Raw genomic sequence first — 18,232 nt, forward strand, 5'->3', positions numbered from 1 at the left:
GAAACACTACTGCCGCTTAAATACGTATTATCCGCTACTGAATGGGAAGCAAATCGGATATCGAAGTTACTGGTCATTACTGCACAAATGAAAATGTTTGTACCTCCCAAGCGCGCTCAGAAATCGCAAAAACCCACAGCGCGCGAGTTCCGAATTAAATATATTGTCTGATTGATTCGAACAGCAATTTTGATATTTTTTATTTTGCAGTTACATTCCAGACAACCACACACGAGTTTCTTTGGAACACATGCAGCAGTTCCAAGTCGCTGATGAATGTTTGTAAATATAAAAATCTTAGAAGAATCCTTTGCTTGGAACAATGTCTGTAATCCTATTTGGTTTTGGTTTGGCCGCGATTCAAATACCAAGGTAAATGATTAGTTTAATAAGATAAATTGATTGATAAAATGACCATATATTTGACGAATAATTTTTTGGTATTTATATCATAAATATATTAATAAATAAAGATACATATATATATAAATATATACTACATCTAGATAAAAAAACATATTTCTTACCCAGCTATACAAAACCAGGAATTTGAATTTTAAATCTATCGTCTTACAAATAAATGGACGACATCATATATTTTTTTATTACTTGATTGATATAGTCAGGCAGAATATGACATATACCCGAACTTGGATAAATGGATTTCGATTTGGAAATATATTCCCAATCAAGAATCTTAATGATTCCGGACTGGCATCTTAAAGGGTTTGAGACATATAAGATGGCGTCCAAGATGACCGCCGTTTAAACATTTTGACCTATGTGCTAATATATTCATTAATTTGCATCTGTTCAACCTTAAATAGAATGATGTTATGACGATTCATGTTTTGGAAGTTAACTACTCAAAATAAAGTTCAAAATTACAAAAATGGCTTCCAATAAAGTCGCTTATGTAAATTATTATAGCTAAAGTGAAATTATGAGCATTTTTCAATGTTGAATTGAGCTTAAAAGAATAAACAGGTCAAACGAGTTATTTAAAATATGGTAACTGACCAATTATCTGCAAATCATCTTGCTACCAATTGTATATAAAAAATATATATTATATTCGATATTTTACATGACTGTCCCAGTCCTCTAAGCCGAGCGGAACTGTCTTTTTATTAGGATCGGAGTTAGTGTCCGTGTGTCTTATGAAAAGATATCTTTGCAGGAATTCAAATTAAAATGATCCGTAAACAAAATTGTGTCGTATGAATGAATCTGCACTAAAACTAAATTTAGATTCACATCGTACATGCATGGTATACATACTGGCTAAGTCGACTGGTGATATTCAATTGCATTATTTTTCTCTTTCCGGGATAATGTTTGAGTATGTTGGTGCTGCATTAACAAATATAAGTGTATATGAAGTGAAAACACCAAAAATAAACAACGGTTGCGATAGACACCTATAAACATAGCATAATTTATATTGCGTCTAATGTCACTATAAAAATGCAACTCCACTACAGTGAATCTAAATTTTACCCTGCATAATTGGAGTAAAAGATTTTCTAAATTCTTGTTTGTAAAGAACAACAATATTATTCACAAAATCCTTTGAAGGTATTATTTTAGCTATACGTGAAGATATTTAAGACAATTAAAAGAAGCCATGTTTAACATGCGCTTGCACTGCGTTATAGATTTTACACGAGATTCAAACATCATGTACACATTTTTGTTAAGGACGAATGGTTAGCATTTTAATTCGATTTACATGTACATCGGGGAAGCATTCACTTCAAAATTATATTCATTATAATTTTTAATTATGTTCCGAGATTAGTGAATAAAGGTTTACAAACGCTACTTTAATTTGATACTTTTAAAGTTTATAATGATAATTTGCTTCTGTTGTCTGTACTTTGACCGTTATTGCTGACGCCGAATATTAGCAGGACCAAGCACACGTCTTGCACACAATCGATTTCCCACGCCAAAAACATGTTGTGTCAGACATATCCCCTGCACTTCTGGCGGGAGATATACAATAAGGATGAGTGTTTTTTTTTCCAGCATAATCATCAACTCTTGAGTCAGTGGTAACAAAAACAACAGCATATTGTATTTCACATTCCCGTACCATTTCTAAAGCAATATTGGGATTTTATGACGGAAATTTGGGATATTTGTTCAATTTTATACCCCATGAGACAGGATTGTTCATCCAATTGATATACATACTCAGTGTCCGACACTAACTATTCTGGGTAAGGAGTTCTTTGAAGTCCCTTCTTCTGAAATTCAGGAGCCCGATCATACTTCATCCAAACATTATGACACTTTTTTATATACCACAGTTTTGGGGGGTAATAACACATGTTAACCATACATTGATAAATCGTCTTTCATGTTTGGTTTCAGATCGAAGTTCAAAGTGACTGCTGTTCAATATTTGTTGTCATTTGTTATTTTAGATTAACAAATGTCATTATTATTTAAGCTAATTATTGTAAGTTTAAAACATATTATTTTTTATAATGCATTTATATATATGTTTGCTTGTTGATCCTCGGGATTGGTCGTTACAGCCCATTGCTTTATAAATTTTCCCCATTATTTGTAACATAATAAAACAAAGCAAACAAACTGCAACAAAGCCCCTGACATTATTGATTGCTAGTGGCATAGGGTTATTGACATCCAACTGATTCACATTCGTTCCCATCCTCAGTGCATTGGAACCGTAAAACGTGCATTGTGTAAACAATTACGGCTATGGAGATGATTGTTTCTAGTGATTAGACACAGTTTAGCGAAAGTTATCGATATTAACTACACACTTCGTCATCAATAATTCCAGTCCCTGGCTAGGGCAAGTTTTTACCTAAGGGGGCATGATTTGAACAACTGTAGCAGAGGACTACTATCAAACTAAACATGCAAAATAACAAGCATCTTGGCTCTGCAGTTTCAGAAAAGAAGACTTTCACTAAATATATATAATCAAACAAGTAACGCAGGGTCAATTATAACCCAAGAGGAATGATTTTAACATAGTTGTGGACCAGAATACGATGTTAAACAAAAACTAATTCCCTATCCTAACGTTTTGAGAGAAAACTTTTGTAAACTTTTGTAAATATGTAAGTCTTCATACATTTCTTCATCATTGGGCGTGGCCAGTTTTTATCCAGTTTTGATCCAAGGTACAATATTAAAAAAAATCAGTAGAAGACCAGAATAATATGATTCATGCCAAAAACAAACCTCTTAGCCTTGCGGTTTTAGAGACGACATTTTTAAAGTGTTTGTTCCAAATATATAAAGCAAGAAACCTTCAGGAAGGAACACCGTTTCAACCCAGGGGTTTATTTAAAACAACTGTTTAAAACTTCGGACGAGCCAAACGATCAACAAAAATGACTTCTATATAATCGCTTCCTAAACTACTTTCACCTTAAGTCGTCTTTTGAAACGGACTGAAGCAATTTCGAATTCAGTTGAAATATCATGAGCACAATTTTTGTGATAGTTTCACCATGATTTGGCAAAACATTTGATTTCTAGTTTCATAACACCCACATAATGAAAATTTCTTAGCCCACTGGCACTCATATTTTTCAGTAGACCTGAACCGTAAACAAACTCAGCAGATATACCATTAGAAAAAGCGTTCTGATCAAGTTGTGTGAGGATTGGGTAAACATGTAACTTCTGAATAATTCAGAAACATTTTTTTTTAATTTGACAAAGCAACCTAGATTTTGAACGCAGTTTTGTAATTTACCAAATTTTCATTTAGACCGATTTCTTGCCATGTTTCGTGAATATTGGAAATTAAATTTTATTTTCTAGAGTGTTAACAATGTGCATTTTGACAACGGACAACGCAGGAACGATGATTATCAATCGGCAAAATGTAATCACAAAAACTCACTGTAAGCAAATTGTGCTCATTTTATCTAATATAGATTGTTGCTAAGTACATGTGTGTAAGCTATGATAGAGCACTGTGAACAGGTTTTTTTTATTGAACGATTTTGTTAATAGACTCGGGTCCTTTGCTTTCCAAGTCGTTTGAATTTCTTTTTTGTGCTTACATACACTTTAAAATTGAAAAGTATTTTCATCATAATAGTACAATAATAAGTATAAAAAATGATGCATCGTCTGACAACAAATGTGTCGACCAGACATGGGTTTTCATAGGAAAACAGAAAAATACTTATTCAAGTGCATAGTACAAATGATAGTGTTCTTGTTTTCTATATGCTTCCGACATCACTTTGTTTTGATTGAACACTTCTCACTAACAATAGACCAGCTGTCTATAATCTTCCTTGTTAAGAAGAACTCTTACAGTTCTCAAAAGGAAGTAGAATTGTGAAGTCATGACTTGGTATTAAAAACTTCCTTCTGCGGTATGTAGAGGGTGGATATTAAATTATTACAATGGTATTGGTGGGAACGCTTATGGCAAATAGTGGAATGGATTGAGTCTACATTTACTGGCGTCCCTACACTCTAAATGGGAAGAAATATCCACAAATTGTACTGGCATTAACAATTAATAACGAGAACTTGTTGCGCAAAGTATTCACGGTTAATAGTTTTATACACAATTGATGATATAAAAACGTATTTTAACAACATAGCATATGCACAGCGTACGTCTAATGTGTGGGGAAATTGTTCGATTATGGCAGAATTCCTTATAAGTGTGTATGTTCAAGCAAAAAAGAAGGTGATTAGCAACTGCACTTAACATTAAGCTCATGTAACCATACTACTTTGCTGCTTCACACCCAAACTACGCGAGATATGGCTTTTATTATAAGATCAATAGAGAAAATTCCTAAAATTTTACAAAACAATTTCTAAAAGGATGAGCAATTAATGACACACGTTCCGTTGGTATTTAATGCCTTATGGAGCGTTAAGCTCATAGAAACAATGTTATGAGAAATGGTTATGGCAAAATGGGAATTAAAGGTGAACCACTTATTCCTAATTTTATTTTAAAGAATTTTAGTTTGAGCTTGCATTTTTGCAGAAGGATGTTATACGATATGAGAGAAACAAAAAGTACTATTTTAGTGAACTGATGAACAATAGAACGAAGAAAATTTGGGGATTATAATGACAGCGTCTTTCATGAAGCAAGTATTCGGAAAAATTTGTCAGAATGTATTGATCCGTTGGATCCAAGCAAAAACTGGAATTATAGCACCACAGTCTGCTAATGTTTACCAAGCAATGGATATTGTTAAAGCCCAAATGACAGAATTTTAAAACTCGTAGCCGGACAAATTTATGGGTTTTTATTTTTAAAGGTTAAAACCTAGGTTGTGTCTTTAAAGCACATTTGGGTTTCAACAAAGTGTATGACATCAATTGTCTTAGCAAAACGTTGATAACATATCACATGTTCAGAAATAGATTGTTCTGCTGTCCTATATGGGATTTACATAGACGGAAAGGTGCATGACTAAATTGACAAAAATCGAAGAAATGTAATGTTTACTGAGTGTTTGATATACACGTGGAGGTCATCACGAACAATGTGGGGAAGTCAGGTAGACAATCCGATGGCGTAATGGCGTAAAAAACTAATAGGTGATATATTATTACCGGCACATAATGTTATACTATGTTTCACCGAGAACAAACAAAAGCCCATCGGTCTGACTTTTAATGCATGGATACAGAATTTCAAATCGTATGCACTCAAACACACAGCGCGATTGTAACAGGGGATCATGATACGCCCACTGAAATGTATAAGGTTGTAATTAATAATCGAGCTGACTTTTAACACAATACAGGAAAAAGCTAAAATTATTATGTTCAGGCAAACGGTTAAACCTGTAGAAGCAGAACATACTGTAACTTCTATGATAGCTGATAATACAGACGTGAATGTTTTGTTGTTGCATTTCTATCTTGTCGAGGAACTATCGTTATTGATCATTATGAAATAACCAGAGTGTGAAGAGCGCTAATATTCGAAAAACTGCCCAAACGCATAGAATTATCCCGACCGAATTGCTCTCTGCTGACGTTATCACTGGGCGCGACTCAGTGGCTGGATATTGTGGTATCGGTAAGGGTAAACCTGATACATATTTATTGCCTATTACAAGAAAACACTGGAGAGGAAGGCAAGTCGGGTGAGGCTATGTCATCGTTACCAATTTTGGAACCAACCACGGAAATTGTGAAACGTGCCTACATACAGGCGTGTATATGAATACATGAATAAGGTGAATATGGTTGGCAACATGACGATGCTTCAAACACCTTTTTACCCAGCAAGTGTTGCTATAGTTTCATCAAATGTTTCGCCAAGCAATAGTCCATGTTAAACTTTTCGGTGCTGATGAAAAAAAGTGTGACTACCATGTACTATGTGTTTTTCTTGCCAAAGGATTTAGGTTGACATAATACAACGTGAGATTTAGATTACTTACTATGTCGTTTAGATACATAGTGTATTGCGTTGTTATTGTAAGTATGACAGAAATTGTTTTTGAATAATTGAGCTGATTTTTAAATGCAAACATAACTGTATTCTTGAAAACCCACAGCATGAGCTAACGTGACCAGATCATCACCCTAGTGAAAAAGGTTGAATAATATTTATTTTGCTATTTTAAATGTTATATTATTTGCTTTATGGCATTGTATTGTTGTTATGTCATAAAAATAATCATAAATTGACGATGGTGATATGCACATATATAATAAAATTGTCTCCAATGGTCAGGGTTAGGTCGATGTGTTCATGTTATACTATACTCTGCATTGTATTATTGAAATTAATTTCAATGGATACGTACAAAGCATTAAATGGCTATTACATTGTATTAATTATACATATTATTTTTCTTATGAAAAAGGTTGGCTCAAAATGACATAAAACATAAAACAATTATTTTCTATATGTTAACCTACATAGGACTGAAAATGTAAAACATTTTAGACTTCATCTTGAATTTCTCACAACCCACAAAGTTGCCAGCCCGTCGGCATCATTTGGATTCTTCATCATAAACAAACAAAACTTTCATTTACTTTAGATGTCAATGCCTGGTTTAGTGAAAAAAAGGAAAGTTTTCAGCCGGCCAAATATATTTAGGTAATTTTCAGTATCGAGAGGTATTTTGTTTTCAAGTATAGTACATTCCTCAACACTTTCCCTACGATATTAATGTCTTATATATCTGACGTATTTAGGTTAAAATGAATATACGTCGTAGGCTCAATTCATCTAGGTCATGTATTAATCCTTAAGGTAACATGTTTATGAAATATAATCCGAAGGCGTTGTACAAAATTGCACGAATGCATGGTGTTGTCTTTTTTTACCTCATTTTAAAGCCAATATAATCGTCCATCCGTTTGCTGATTAAACGCAAACCAGCTGAAACATAATAAAAAGATCAACAAAAACAATCAAATTGTTTGAAAAGTATGGTAACTACGTAATCCATTAGGGTAATATAAGATAACATTGAACAAAACCGACATCAGTTATGGACTTTTATTTTGCTCTTGAAGTATCTTAATTGACTTTTTTGTTGTTGAGTAAAAACAAAGCAGCGCATTAGATTAAACGATACATGCAATAAATTATCGTTGACACAATGTATTCTGTTCCAGCACTTTCGTCGACGTCAAGTACAGTGTAATGACGTCATTTTTAGGTCCTCATTACTGTATAAACCAAGATCTAGCGTGTGTTTGGGACGCGACGATTCAAGAAGAAGACGTCCAAGCTAATCATGTCAGGGTAAGAAACCATACGGAATTTATATACTCAATATAAATACAAATGACTTTAGTAGCATTTAAACATCAAATAATGCTTGATTTAGTATGATACTGACATATGTAATCGCTGGGCAATTAGTTTTGTTGATCATCAATAGCCTTAATATGGATTTTTTTCTTTTCAAAAGATATATCTGCATTCGACAACCGACTCGATATATTGTATAGGTACAATTAACGTTTTGTGACTTTCAGTAAAAAAAGCACCTTTTGCTATGGTGTGGCATTTTATATAAGCAAATCTATCAGATCCATCTTAGAAAGTGTGTATTGAAAGCACTTGACTGTCTATCCAGGGTTGATGCAAATCAAAACTAACGTCAGTGTGAACAGATGGTTTCTTAATAATAGACCGTAATGAAACATCTAGCGAAACGGTTTAAATCCATCAATCCGTGTTTATAGATCTGAAATGTATATTCAATCGTCAAAACACTCCAACACCTCGCCCAATACACTCAAGTTGTCTTCATTTGTTTTCATCTGCAACCATATCGGATTGTTTTTAATTCATTACGCGTAATTGGGCAGCATCTGTACATGCGCATATATAATACTTATTCTCAGCATAACCCTATCAAATCACTGTCGACATTGCAAACATTGCGATGATGGTCGATTAACATATTATTGTTTGTTTGTATTATTTGAAGTATTTTATTCAGATTTTTTTAACCGTGCTCCATATCTAAATAATTCAGTTATGTGCGAAAAAACAACGATATGCGTTAATCGAGGACAAGTTCAAACCTATGTATCCGTAAAAGTTACAGTGTACGAATAAATTGAATTATATTATGCTATTTTTTTTTCTAAAAATATAATCTCATTTTACTGGAATACATGTGTTTTTTTTAATTTAAAACACTTTTGTGAAATTAACAACCTGTGTGCAAGGAAAGCATCAATTTTCACTAAGAAATCGCTGTTTTGTTTTAATAACGGAAACTACTCAAATGAAGACGGATTTCACTGGACTTAACAAGCAGGAATAAAACGTTGCAAAAAAGTAGTAAACGTTGAAACGTATCAAAGTCTTTCTTACGTATCACGCAGCATACCATTGTTAAGTTCTTAAATGCATTCAATTTGGACAGCTCGTTAGAAATGTTATGTTTATGAGGTCCTGCAATGTTGAATATATGTGTTACCAAATTTACAGTAAATTATATAAGCAATCTCAAATTCTTGTTTCAGGCTTTTGTGCTGTTTTGTGCTGTTTTGTTCTGTTTGGGCAATCGGCCACTTGCCTTAAATAAAGGACCGACTAATTGTTTATAATAAGATTTCAATACTGCTCCAGCAGCTGGAGTTTCATTACTTTATATTTATACAAAACAATGGCATTTAAGTATGGTATTCCCATATTTCATGTTGAAGATAAAATATTTTATTAATATAATTATAACAGTCAAAACATTAATACCGTCTGTTAATTTTAATGAGTTTATTCCAAAACAAACTTTTAGGAATGATAGTTTATCCTGAAGTTGTTTGTTGTTTAAGAAAGGATGTCAACTGATTCAAGATAGACTGGATATGTTTGCACTCCAAAATTAGATGTTCTATAATATCGATAGTTTCATCCCAGAAGCCACATAAGTAAGAGTTGGATAATTTGCAATTATTATATTTTGACCTTAAGATCTGGATGTATTTTACTTATGAAAGCAGTGACTATCGTTTTTAACTCAACAGTACAGTAAAACACTATGAAGTGTGGTAGATGGGCTCGTAAACGGTTTGAATCGGACGAAAGTGTTTATTTCAAATTCACAACATTTTTACATCGAATAACATTGGCGTGCTGTAAAGCGAGAGCAAAGACATATACATCTGCTAGGAGAATGATAGCAATATTTGTTTTCACGGGAGTCGTTTAAACACATGACATACAGACCGTTATACAGTGAAACAGTTTAGAAAATATATTGTTTAAAATTCAATTTATGGAAGTTTCATATTCAATGTTTGGCAAACCGAATACTACTGTAAGGGACATTGATACCAATTACATGAACAGTATTTCGTTCAATGAAGAATTATGAGTTATGATCAGATTTGGATTATCTATTAAGAAACGCCAGTGTATGTTAGGAATTCTACATAGTCACATTTATTCGAGGAACTGAACATTAAAACACGTACCAATTGAATAAATCTCAAGCAAGGAAACCACGATTGAGGATTGTCTTATCTGGTAATGACTTCAACAGACCAATTTACTGAAAACTACAATAACATTTTATTGGCTTTAAATCATTGAATACCATCTATCTTAGTTTTGGTATAACTTCAGTAAGTTTTTGACGATGCTGCTTCAGTAGCTCGTTTAAGTTATCATAGCATGAAAAAATTCTTCACAATGGTGAGCTATGTAAAAGACCGAGCCAGTCCGATTGAGATTATTCGATTTTTCTAATCGGCATATCTCGCTGATTAGCATTGATAACATTCTCCAGCAGAGTTGTCGTTCGTGCCTCAACATACAACAATGGCCGCGCCCATGAAATAAATGTTCACACTCGTGTCAAAACTTTCTTACAGCATACATCGGCTTGTTTGGCTATTTAGAAACTGCCATTTAGAATATATGAGTTATTTATTAACTAAATCTCCGCTAATGTCAACAATGGATTGAATTCGAAGGATATATTCGATGTGAATGCAGGACTTTCTGGATCTTGACAGCTTGACACGGCGATACTGGTATTTTTAGTTATCAATTTAAGTCACATTTTGCTTTGTAAATTCTATTCGAGCATTTTGCGACTATTGAATGACTATGATACCCGATATCAACATATCACATGGGATTTGCAGATCACCAAGCTGTCCTGAAAACATTGACTACAAAGTCTTTACTCAAATTACTGGTTTGTATTATTTCTTCTTTCTATTTAAGTATTTGATATCATTTTAAAGTCGAATGAACTGTGTCACAGTAAAAGAGACAGTAAGGCGATTGTGGCCAGTTTGGATCCAGATCAGCCTGCAGTCGCTTGAAAGCTGTTTGCTTAAAAGCGGTTTTCTGACAATAACAAATAGTTTAATTGGATACTGATTAGACTGCCCTTTCCTTGTGACCTGGCTCAAATAATAGTATCGTCATTAATCAAATTATTTATTTCGAACATTAATCAATGTTTTTCTTGTCCCTCGGGATCAATGACTCCAGCACTTTCCTGTTGAGAATTGAATACTGCTAAAGGCGATGCTAGGGGGCGTGAGAGATGTTGCACCTTCCACTATCGCTCGATTGTTCATTGTCGGCTCGGGTACTACGTACATGTACCCCAGGTACTCTTAAGTATACTTACATGTATCCCGGGTACGGAAAATATACTAAAATGTACCCGGGAAATTTAACCCTAAATCAGTCGTTGTCGACTATTTTGTTGTATTAATTATATATACACATTTATGTCAATTTTCTGTAGAATGGCCTCTATATTATCGGATCACATACTCAAAAAGCATGTTGATGCAGTGTTTTTTGAAGAGAAGTTTGTTTAAGATAATCGGTTGCGCGTTTTACGACATCGGATTTTGGGGGCGCGAATACAACTCGGGTACAGTCTAATATGGACCGAGTACAATTACGTATATTTACCGTACCTGGGGTACATGTAAGTATACTTAAGAGTACCCGGGGTACATGTAAGTATACTTAAGAGTACCCGGGGTACATATAAGTAGTACCAGAGCCGACAATGACCAATCAAGCTCCATTATCTCTCATGAACCGACTCAAAAAACCGAGTCGGCAATATTTGACTTAATCTTTGGTTTGGTTGCTCTCGAGGGATCGCAAAATTTCAGAATCTTCCTAAAAGCCCTACGGATTTGATCCCCAGAAGCGACATTGAAAATAAAACTAGCCAACTTTGTTATCTAAAAGTCTGCTAAACCTGATATACAATGGTAATGTGAATTTTCTCTCACATGATGTTCATCAGTTTTTTTATATAAAAACTCACAGCAGTAGTAAACAACTGGACAATAATTAATGAACGCATCTTTCATTTGTCTTTGACACTTTGATTTTTACATGGCCTAGATTTAAATATGTGACTTGACTTTACCAGCACTCTTGTAACAGAGCTTAAGTTTAAATGTACCATTGAAGATCACCTACATCCAGATTTGCTATAATAGAAGTGTGGAAAGTTTTAAGGGTGTGACAAGTAAGCAAAAATTGGTCATAACCCAGGGGCCACAACTGATCTATGACTGTTTTAAAACAAGAAAAATCAGTGCCTGATTTAGATTTCCGTACATAGTTCAATAAAAACTAATTTCAGAAGCCTGGTAACAGTTTAACGTTAATGTTATCAATGTGTCAGACCAGGGCCTTGATTTTGAAATCTATGACATGCATGGTCATTTCTTCATGAAATCAGGACAAAAAATTGTATTTTAAATCCTTAATTGACCTGGATATAGTTCTCAGATTATTATAAGCTCAATCAGTATATTTATATCATTATTTATGCTTTGTGTATTGTAAACATATACACAATCATGCAGTTACATGATAGCAATAAATAATATCAAAACTACCCATATTATAAAAGTCATTGACAAAGCCTATAGTAAAAATGTGAACACATTGAGTGTAATCGCCCTCTCGTGCCAGCAAAAACAACACGTTGACAGGTTGTCATTTTTGACAGTTCTACTTTCACTTTCATTCTGTGATATCAAACTATTAACAATTATGTGGCTGAGAAAAATATCGCCATTGCTTTTTATGCCCCCGGTAGGGTGTCCTATAGCAGTTGAACTGTCCGTCAGTCAGTCAGTCAGTCAGTCAGTCAGACAGTCAGTGCGTCCGTCTGTCCGTCCGTCCGAAAACGTAAATGGCCATTACTTTTTCAATATAGAACATAGCACCTTGATATTTGGCATACATGTGCATCTCATGGAGCTGCACATTTTCAGTTGCAAAAGGTGAAGGTGAAGGTCATCCTTCAATGTCAAATGTCAAATATAAAGCGTCTGTCCGTCTGTCCGAAAACTTTAACATTGGCCATAACTTTTTAATATTGAAGATAGCAATTTGATATTTGGCATGCATGTGTATCTCATAGAGCTGAAAATTTTGAATGGTGAAAGGTGAAGGTCAAGGTCATCCTTCAAGGTCAAATTCAAATATATGTCGTCTGCCCGTCCGTCCAAAAACTTTAACATTGGCTATAACTTTTTCAATATTGAAGATAGCAACTTGATATTTTGCATGCATGTGTATCTCATAGAGCTGCACATTTTGAGTAGTAAAGTTGAAGCCTGTAGGTCAAGGTCATCGTTCAAGTTCAAATGTCAAATATATGGCGTCTGCCCGTCCGTCTGAAAACTTTAACATTGGCCATCACTTTTTCAATATTGAAGATAGCAACTTGATATTTGGCATGCATGTGTATCTCATGGAGCTGCACATTTTGAAAGGTGAAAGGTCAAGGTCATCCTTCAAGGTCAAAGGTAAAATATATGGCATCTGTCCGTCTGTCCAAAAACTTAAACTTTCGCCATAACTTTTTTATGCTTCTGAAGGGTGGCATATAGTTTTTGAACTGTCCGTCTGTCTTTTCATCAGTCTGTCCGTCCGTCAGTCCGTCCGTCCGTCCGTCCGAAAACTTTAACATTGCCCATAACTTTTGCAATATTGAAGATAGAAACTTGATATTTGGCATGCCTGTGTATCTCAATGAGCTGCACATTTTGAGTGGTGAAATATTAAGGTCAAGGTCATCCTTCAAGGTCAAAGGTTAAATTTTGCAATATTGAAAATAGTAATTTGATATTTGGCATGCATGTGTATCTCATGAAGCTGCACATTTTGAGTGGTGAAAGGTCAAAGTCATCCTTCAAGGTCAAGGTCAAATGTCAAATTTTGCAATATTGAAGATAGCAACTTGATATTTGGCATTCATGCATATCTCATTGAGCTGCACATTTTGCGTGGTGAAAGGTCAAGATCCTTCAAGGTCAAGGTCAAATTTTGCAATATTGAAGATAGCAACTCCATATTTGGCATGCATGCATATCTAATGGAGCTGCACATTTTGAGTGGTAAAAGGTCAAGGTCATCCTTCAAGGTCAAAGGTCAAATTTTGCAATATTGAAGATATAAACTCGATATTTGGAATGCATGCGTATCACATGGAGCTGGACATTTTGAGTGATGAAAGGTCAAGGGCATCCTTCAAGGTCAAGGTCAAAGGTCAAATTTTGCAATATTAAAGATAGCAACTCGATATTTGGCGTGCATGCGTATCTCATCGAGCTGCACATATTGTAATACTTAGACACTTCTAAGTTGTCAGGATAGAACAAACGACTGAGTAAAGGTTTAACAAATCTATTAAAATCGTAGAACGCGACTTAAGAAGTTTGGTTTACGAATAAATAACTATAAGTATGATGAAGGTGCGCAGCATCACTGATACTTGATTAATTTTGTAAATAACTTAAAAGAATGCTTAAGAGTTTACAGAACTATTCCCAACCATTATGATGGCTTTAGCTTAAGCTGGTAGGTTTCCGACTTTAAATGACATGAATTTTGAGTCATTGACCAAGGTGAAGAATCCGTGATGCTGCGCGCTATTTATAGTGAAGATGCTTTAGGATTCCGAAACTTAGGCGTCTCAACCAATCAACGTGCACTTAAGAATTCCTTAACCAATAAAAGAAGTTTACAAAGAGCCATTTTCCTAAACAGCATTTCGGAATCCTAAATCAACAATGTAAGTCAATAATATGATTTGTTACATTATAAAAAGCAATTTGTATTAAAACGTATTACATTAATACAAAATATCAGGCAGAAAGTTTCTGCATTTAAAGTCTGTTAAACATTTTAAAAATACAATGGAAACATGAAACTATACGATGCATAGGCTTTCTACACGTAACAAAATAGTTCCAAAGCATTTGCAACTGGACATAACTTTACCAAAATACAATACACAAATGCATCCTTAGATTAATTATACAAGTGAAAGCCATTAATTTTGGAGAACAATAGTTAGGAAAAACAAATTATATTGTGCAATTGAAAATGTAGGTCGTATTCCTACACAGCTGGCTGACAGCGTCATAGTAAACAAACATGGAGCGTATTTTTGGAATGGAATTACTGAATTGTGATAAACAATGGATTGTTAGCAAGATTCTGGAGTTAATAAAACATATGTAAGTAGATTTAATTGATAATATCATAATTATTACATATTACCTTAAAGAAATAAACTCCTCCTGGAGTTTGCAATGTACAAGCACAAGTACTTTTTTATGTCATTAAATTTAAACAGTCATTTAAAACATATGATATAATAAAATTTAATTATTTATACTAAACAACACATTCAAAGTTAACATGACATCTTTTTCCTTCAGGGCCTGACTGGAAAGTCCTTGATGATGGACAGGAGAGGATCCTCTTGATGTTCTGGGAGGGTCCTTAGTATCGTCGATTTGACTTCAGTTGGGAGAGAGCTGACGCCGCTGGCAATCTCTCGGACTGTTTCGTGTAAGTAGTGGCCTTTCCACTGCTGTCCAGGAGAATACCTGCTGTACCAGGGAGCATCAGGTGCTGAAATTGGTGGACCAACAGACATCGGTTGATGATGTTCCATGATACAGCAGTGGACTGGAGGATGGATTTTGCAGCATACTCCAGTGCATGTAATCAGCAGTCAAGAGATAGGTTCCTCCATCCTTTTGATGGCCAGCGTAAACCTTGTACGAGCGAAATTGCCTCATCCGGAACAGATGACCAATCACGTTTGGAAGGGGGTAGCAGAGGCATTGCCCCACTGACCAGAAGGGCCTTCGCATGTGTTTGTAGGAGTGTGTTGGCAATGGGTCGGCACGTAGTGTTCCACCACAGACAATGGAGAGGAGGAATACCTCGCGACCTCGCTTTGAGCCTCGGTGGTTGTGGATGTTGGATGATATACAGGTGTTGAACCTTATATAGGTGCTAGAAGGCATCGGACAGAAAAAGGGACTGTTGTTGTGGGTAACGTTGATGAAGTGGTGATGGGACTCCTAATAGTGGCTAATAGTTGATGGTGGGTTGAAAACAGATGTTGTTGGCAGGGAAGGCAGGTTGGCATTGATGGGTGCTTGGAGTGTGGCTGCAGGCGTCGACATCATGGCTGGAACAGGACGGACGGAAGATGTGTTAATAGGTGACAGATTGGTTGAAGATGGTGTCTGGCTGGAGAGTAAAGTGTTGGCTGTGGAGGCGATGACGGCAGTTACCTCATTGGTTCTTTGGAGAGGGGCGATTATGGTAGTTAGAGATGGAGTCGGGCTGGAGATTGAACTTGTTGCTGTGGAGGGGATGATGGCAGTTACCTCATTGGTTCTTCGGAGAGGGGCGATTGCGGTAGTTGATGATTGAGTCTGGCTGGAGAGAAAACTGGTGGCTGTGGATGTGATAATGGTAGTGACAGCATTGTTTCTCTGGAGAGGGGCGATTGCGGTGGTTGAAGTTGGTACAGGGATGATGAACGAAGATGCAGGCACTGTGGGGAGAGGAGACAAATCAAACGATGGAATGGATTGGAGGGGAAGCTGGACCGGTGATGATGGATTAGACAGGTGAATAGACATTGGAGACGGTATAATGTCGGTTTCCGATTCTCGTATTGCCTGGAATACAATGTCGCTCCTCTTCTGCACCCTTGCAACCAAACGGTCCGCAATCCCAAGCAATTGAGCGATATCCATATGAAGATCTGGAAAGTCCTCTTCAACCCAGGGACCTTGAGGTTGAGTCTGCGAAGGAGCGATACAATCCTGTCGCCGCTTCAATGCACTCAAAGACTTTTGATTTTGGAAGATCCCCTTCTTAATGGTCGCCTTATAGACAGAAGGTTCATCTTCCAAAATAGGCCACAGCACCGAATTCATCTAGTCGGATGTATGAAACACTTCCAGAAGATTTTCGTTTCCTGGAATTCGCAGATGATTCACATCCTAACTCCCAACCCTTAATCCATGAAGAAATCCCAGGAGATCTACCTGCAGCCCACTTTGTTACAAGATATTTTGCATAAGACGCAGTGGCGTTGTTGCGGTTTTCAACTTCATGACACTTGATGAATGAAGCTGGCTCCGTAGAGAAGTAGAAGGCCATCTTATTGTTAAAAAGGTCATTTGGTGCTACTCGGAGCTCAATGGGGTGCTTTGACTTCGCGTGGTAGCGTAAATCACCAGAACGACTGAAGAGTTTGGGTCGATGATCAACACAGAAGGGGAAGATGAGTTGAAATCCAAATTGGCTTGTATCCTGCAAGTACACAAGGGAAATACCTTACCGATGAGCTGATATGCTTTAACGTAGAATCTAATCATTCTCTGGAGTAAATCGCAATCGGGTGATCAAGCCAACTTCATTACTCAGCGTATGGTGCGCACCATTCATCATAGACTTCAATCTTCATTTAAGCATCATCAATTGTATTGGTATCAAATTATCATATTGCAGGATTCATGCAAATTTCAGAAGTTTGCCATCAAGTGATTGCAACCACAGTGAAGATTAAAAAATATAAATATAATAAAGTGCAGATTGTATTGTTGTAGGAAGTGGTCTGTGTGAAGATAACAATTTGTGAGCTGTGTAAATTGTACTGATAAATATCTACTTCGCGTTAAGAATCCACTTAGGGATTTCGCTTCCGTTGAATCGCATCAACCTGTCAACATTGATTGGTTTAGCTTTGTGTTTCTGGGACTTCTTTATAAGATAGACAAGATTGTCTATCTTTCCTAATACAAGATATGGCCCTTCCCATTGTGGACGTTGTTTACTACATACACTTTGTTTGCATGTTGAATCCGGTAACCAGACAGGGTCAAGAACCTTGAATTGCCTAGTTTTTGCAAGAAGGTCATAATGCGGTAGACCACCTTTTTCGCAAGAACTTTACGAGCAACATCATGGATGTGTTCCAAATGTGCACGAAGGTCTGACACATAATCGTCAGGAATAGGTTTTTCGTTTGTACCAGACTCTGGTGGCAGTTCAATGCAGGTCTGCAAGGGCAATGTGATTTCCCTATCAAAAACCATTTTGTTGGGAGACTGTCCGGTGCTAGTGTTGATGGAAGACCGGTAAGCCATGAGCACTTGTGGCAGGAACTGGTCCCAAGTTCGTTTGTTTGAGGCAGAGTACATGGTGAGCATGGTGCCTAGAGTGCGGTTAAAGCGCTCAACCATTCCGTTGGACTGCGGATGCAATGGAGTGGACAGAGTATGCCTGATTCCCAACAAGTCGCACATGTTTTGAAAAAGAGCTTAGGTTAAACAACTACCCTGATCCGAATGTATTGATAGAGGGACTCCAAATCGGGAAACATAATTGTCGACAAATGCTTTTGCAATAGTTTTGGCTTCTTGATTTGGTATCGCAATGGCTTCAGTC

This window comes from Dreissena polymorpha, chromosome 6 (assembly GCF_020536995.1).
Source record: "Dreissena polymorpha isolate Duluth1 chromosome 6, UMN_Dpol_1.0, whole genome shotgun sequence".
Classification (NCBI taxonomy): domain Eukaryota; kingdom Metazoa; phylum Mollusca; class Bivalvia; order Myida; family Dreissenidae; genus Dreissena; species Dreissena polymorpha.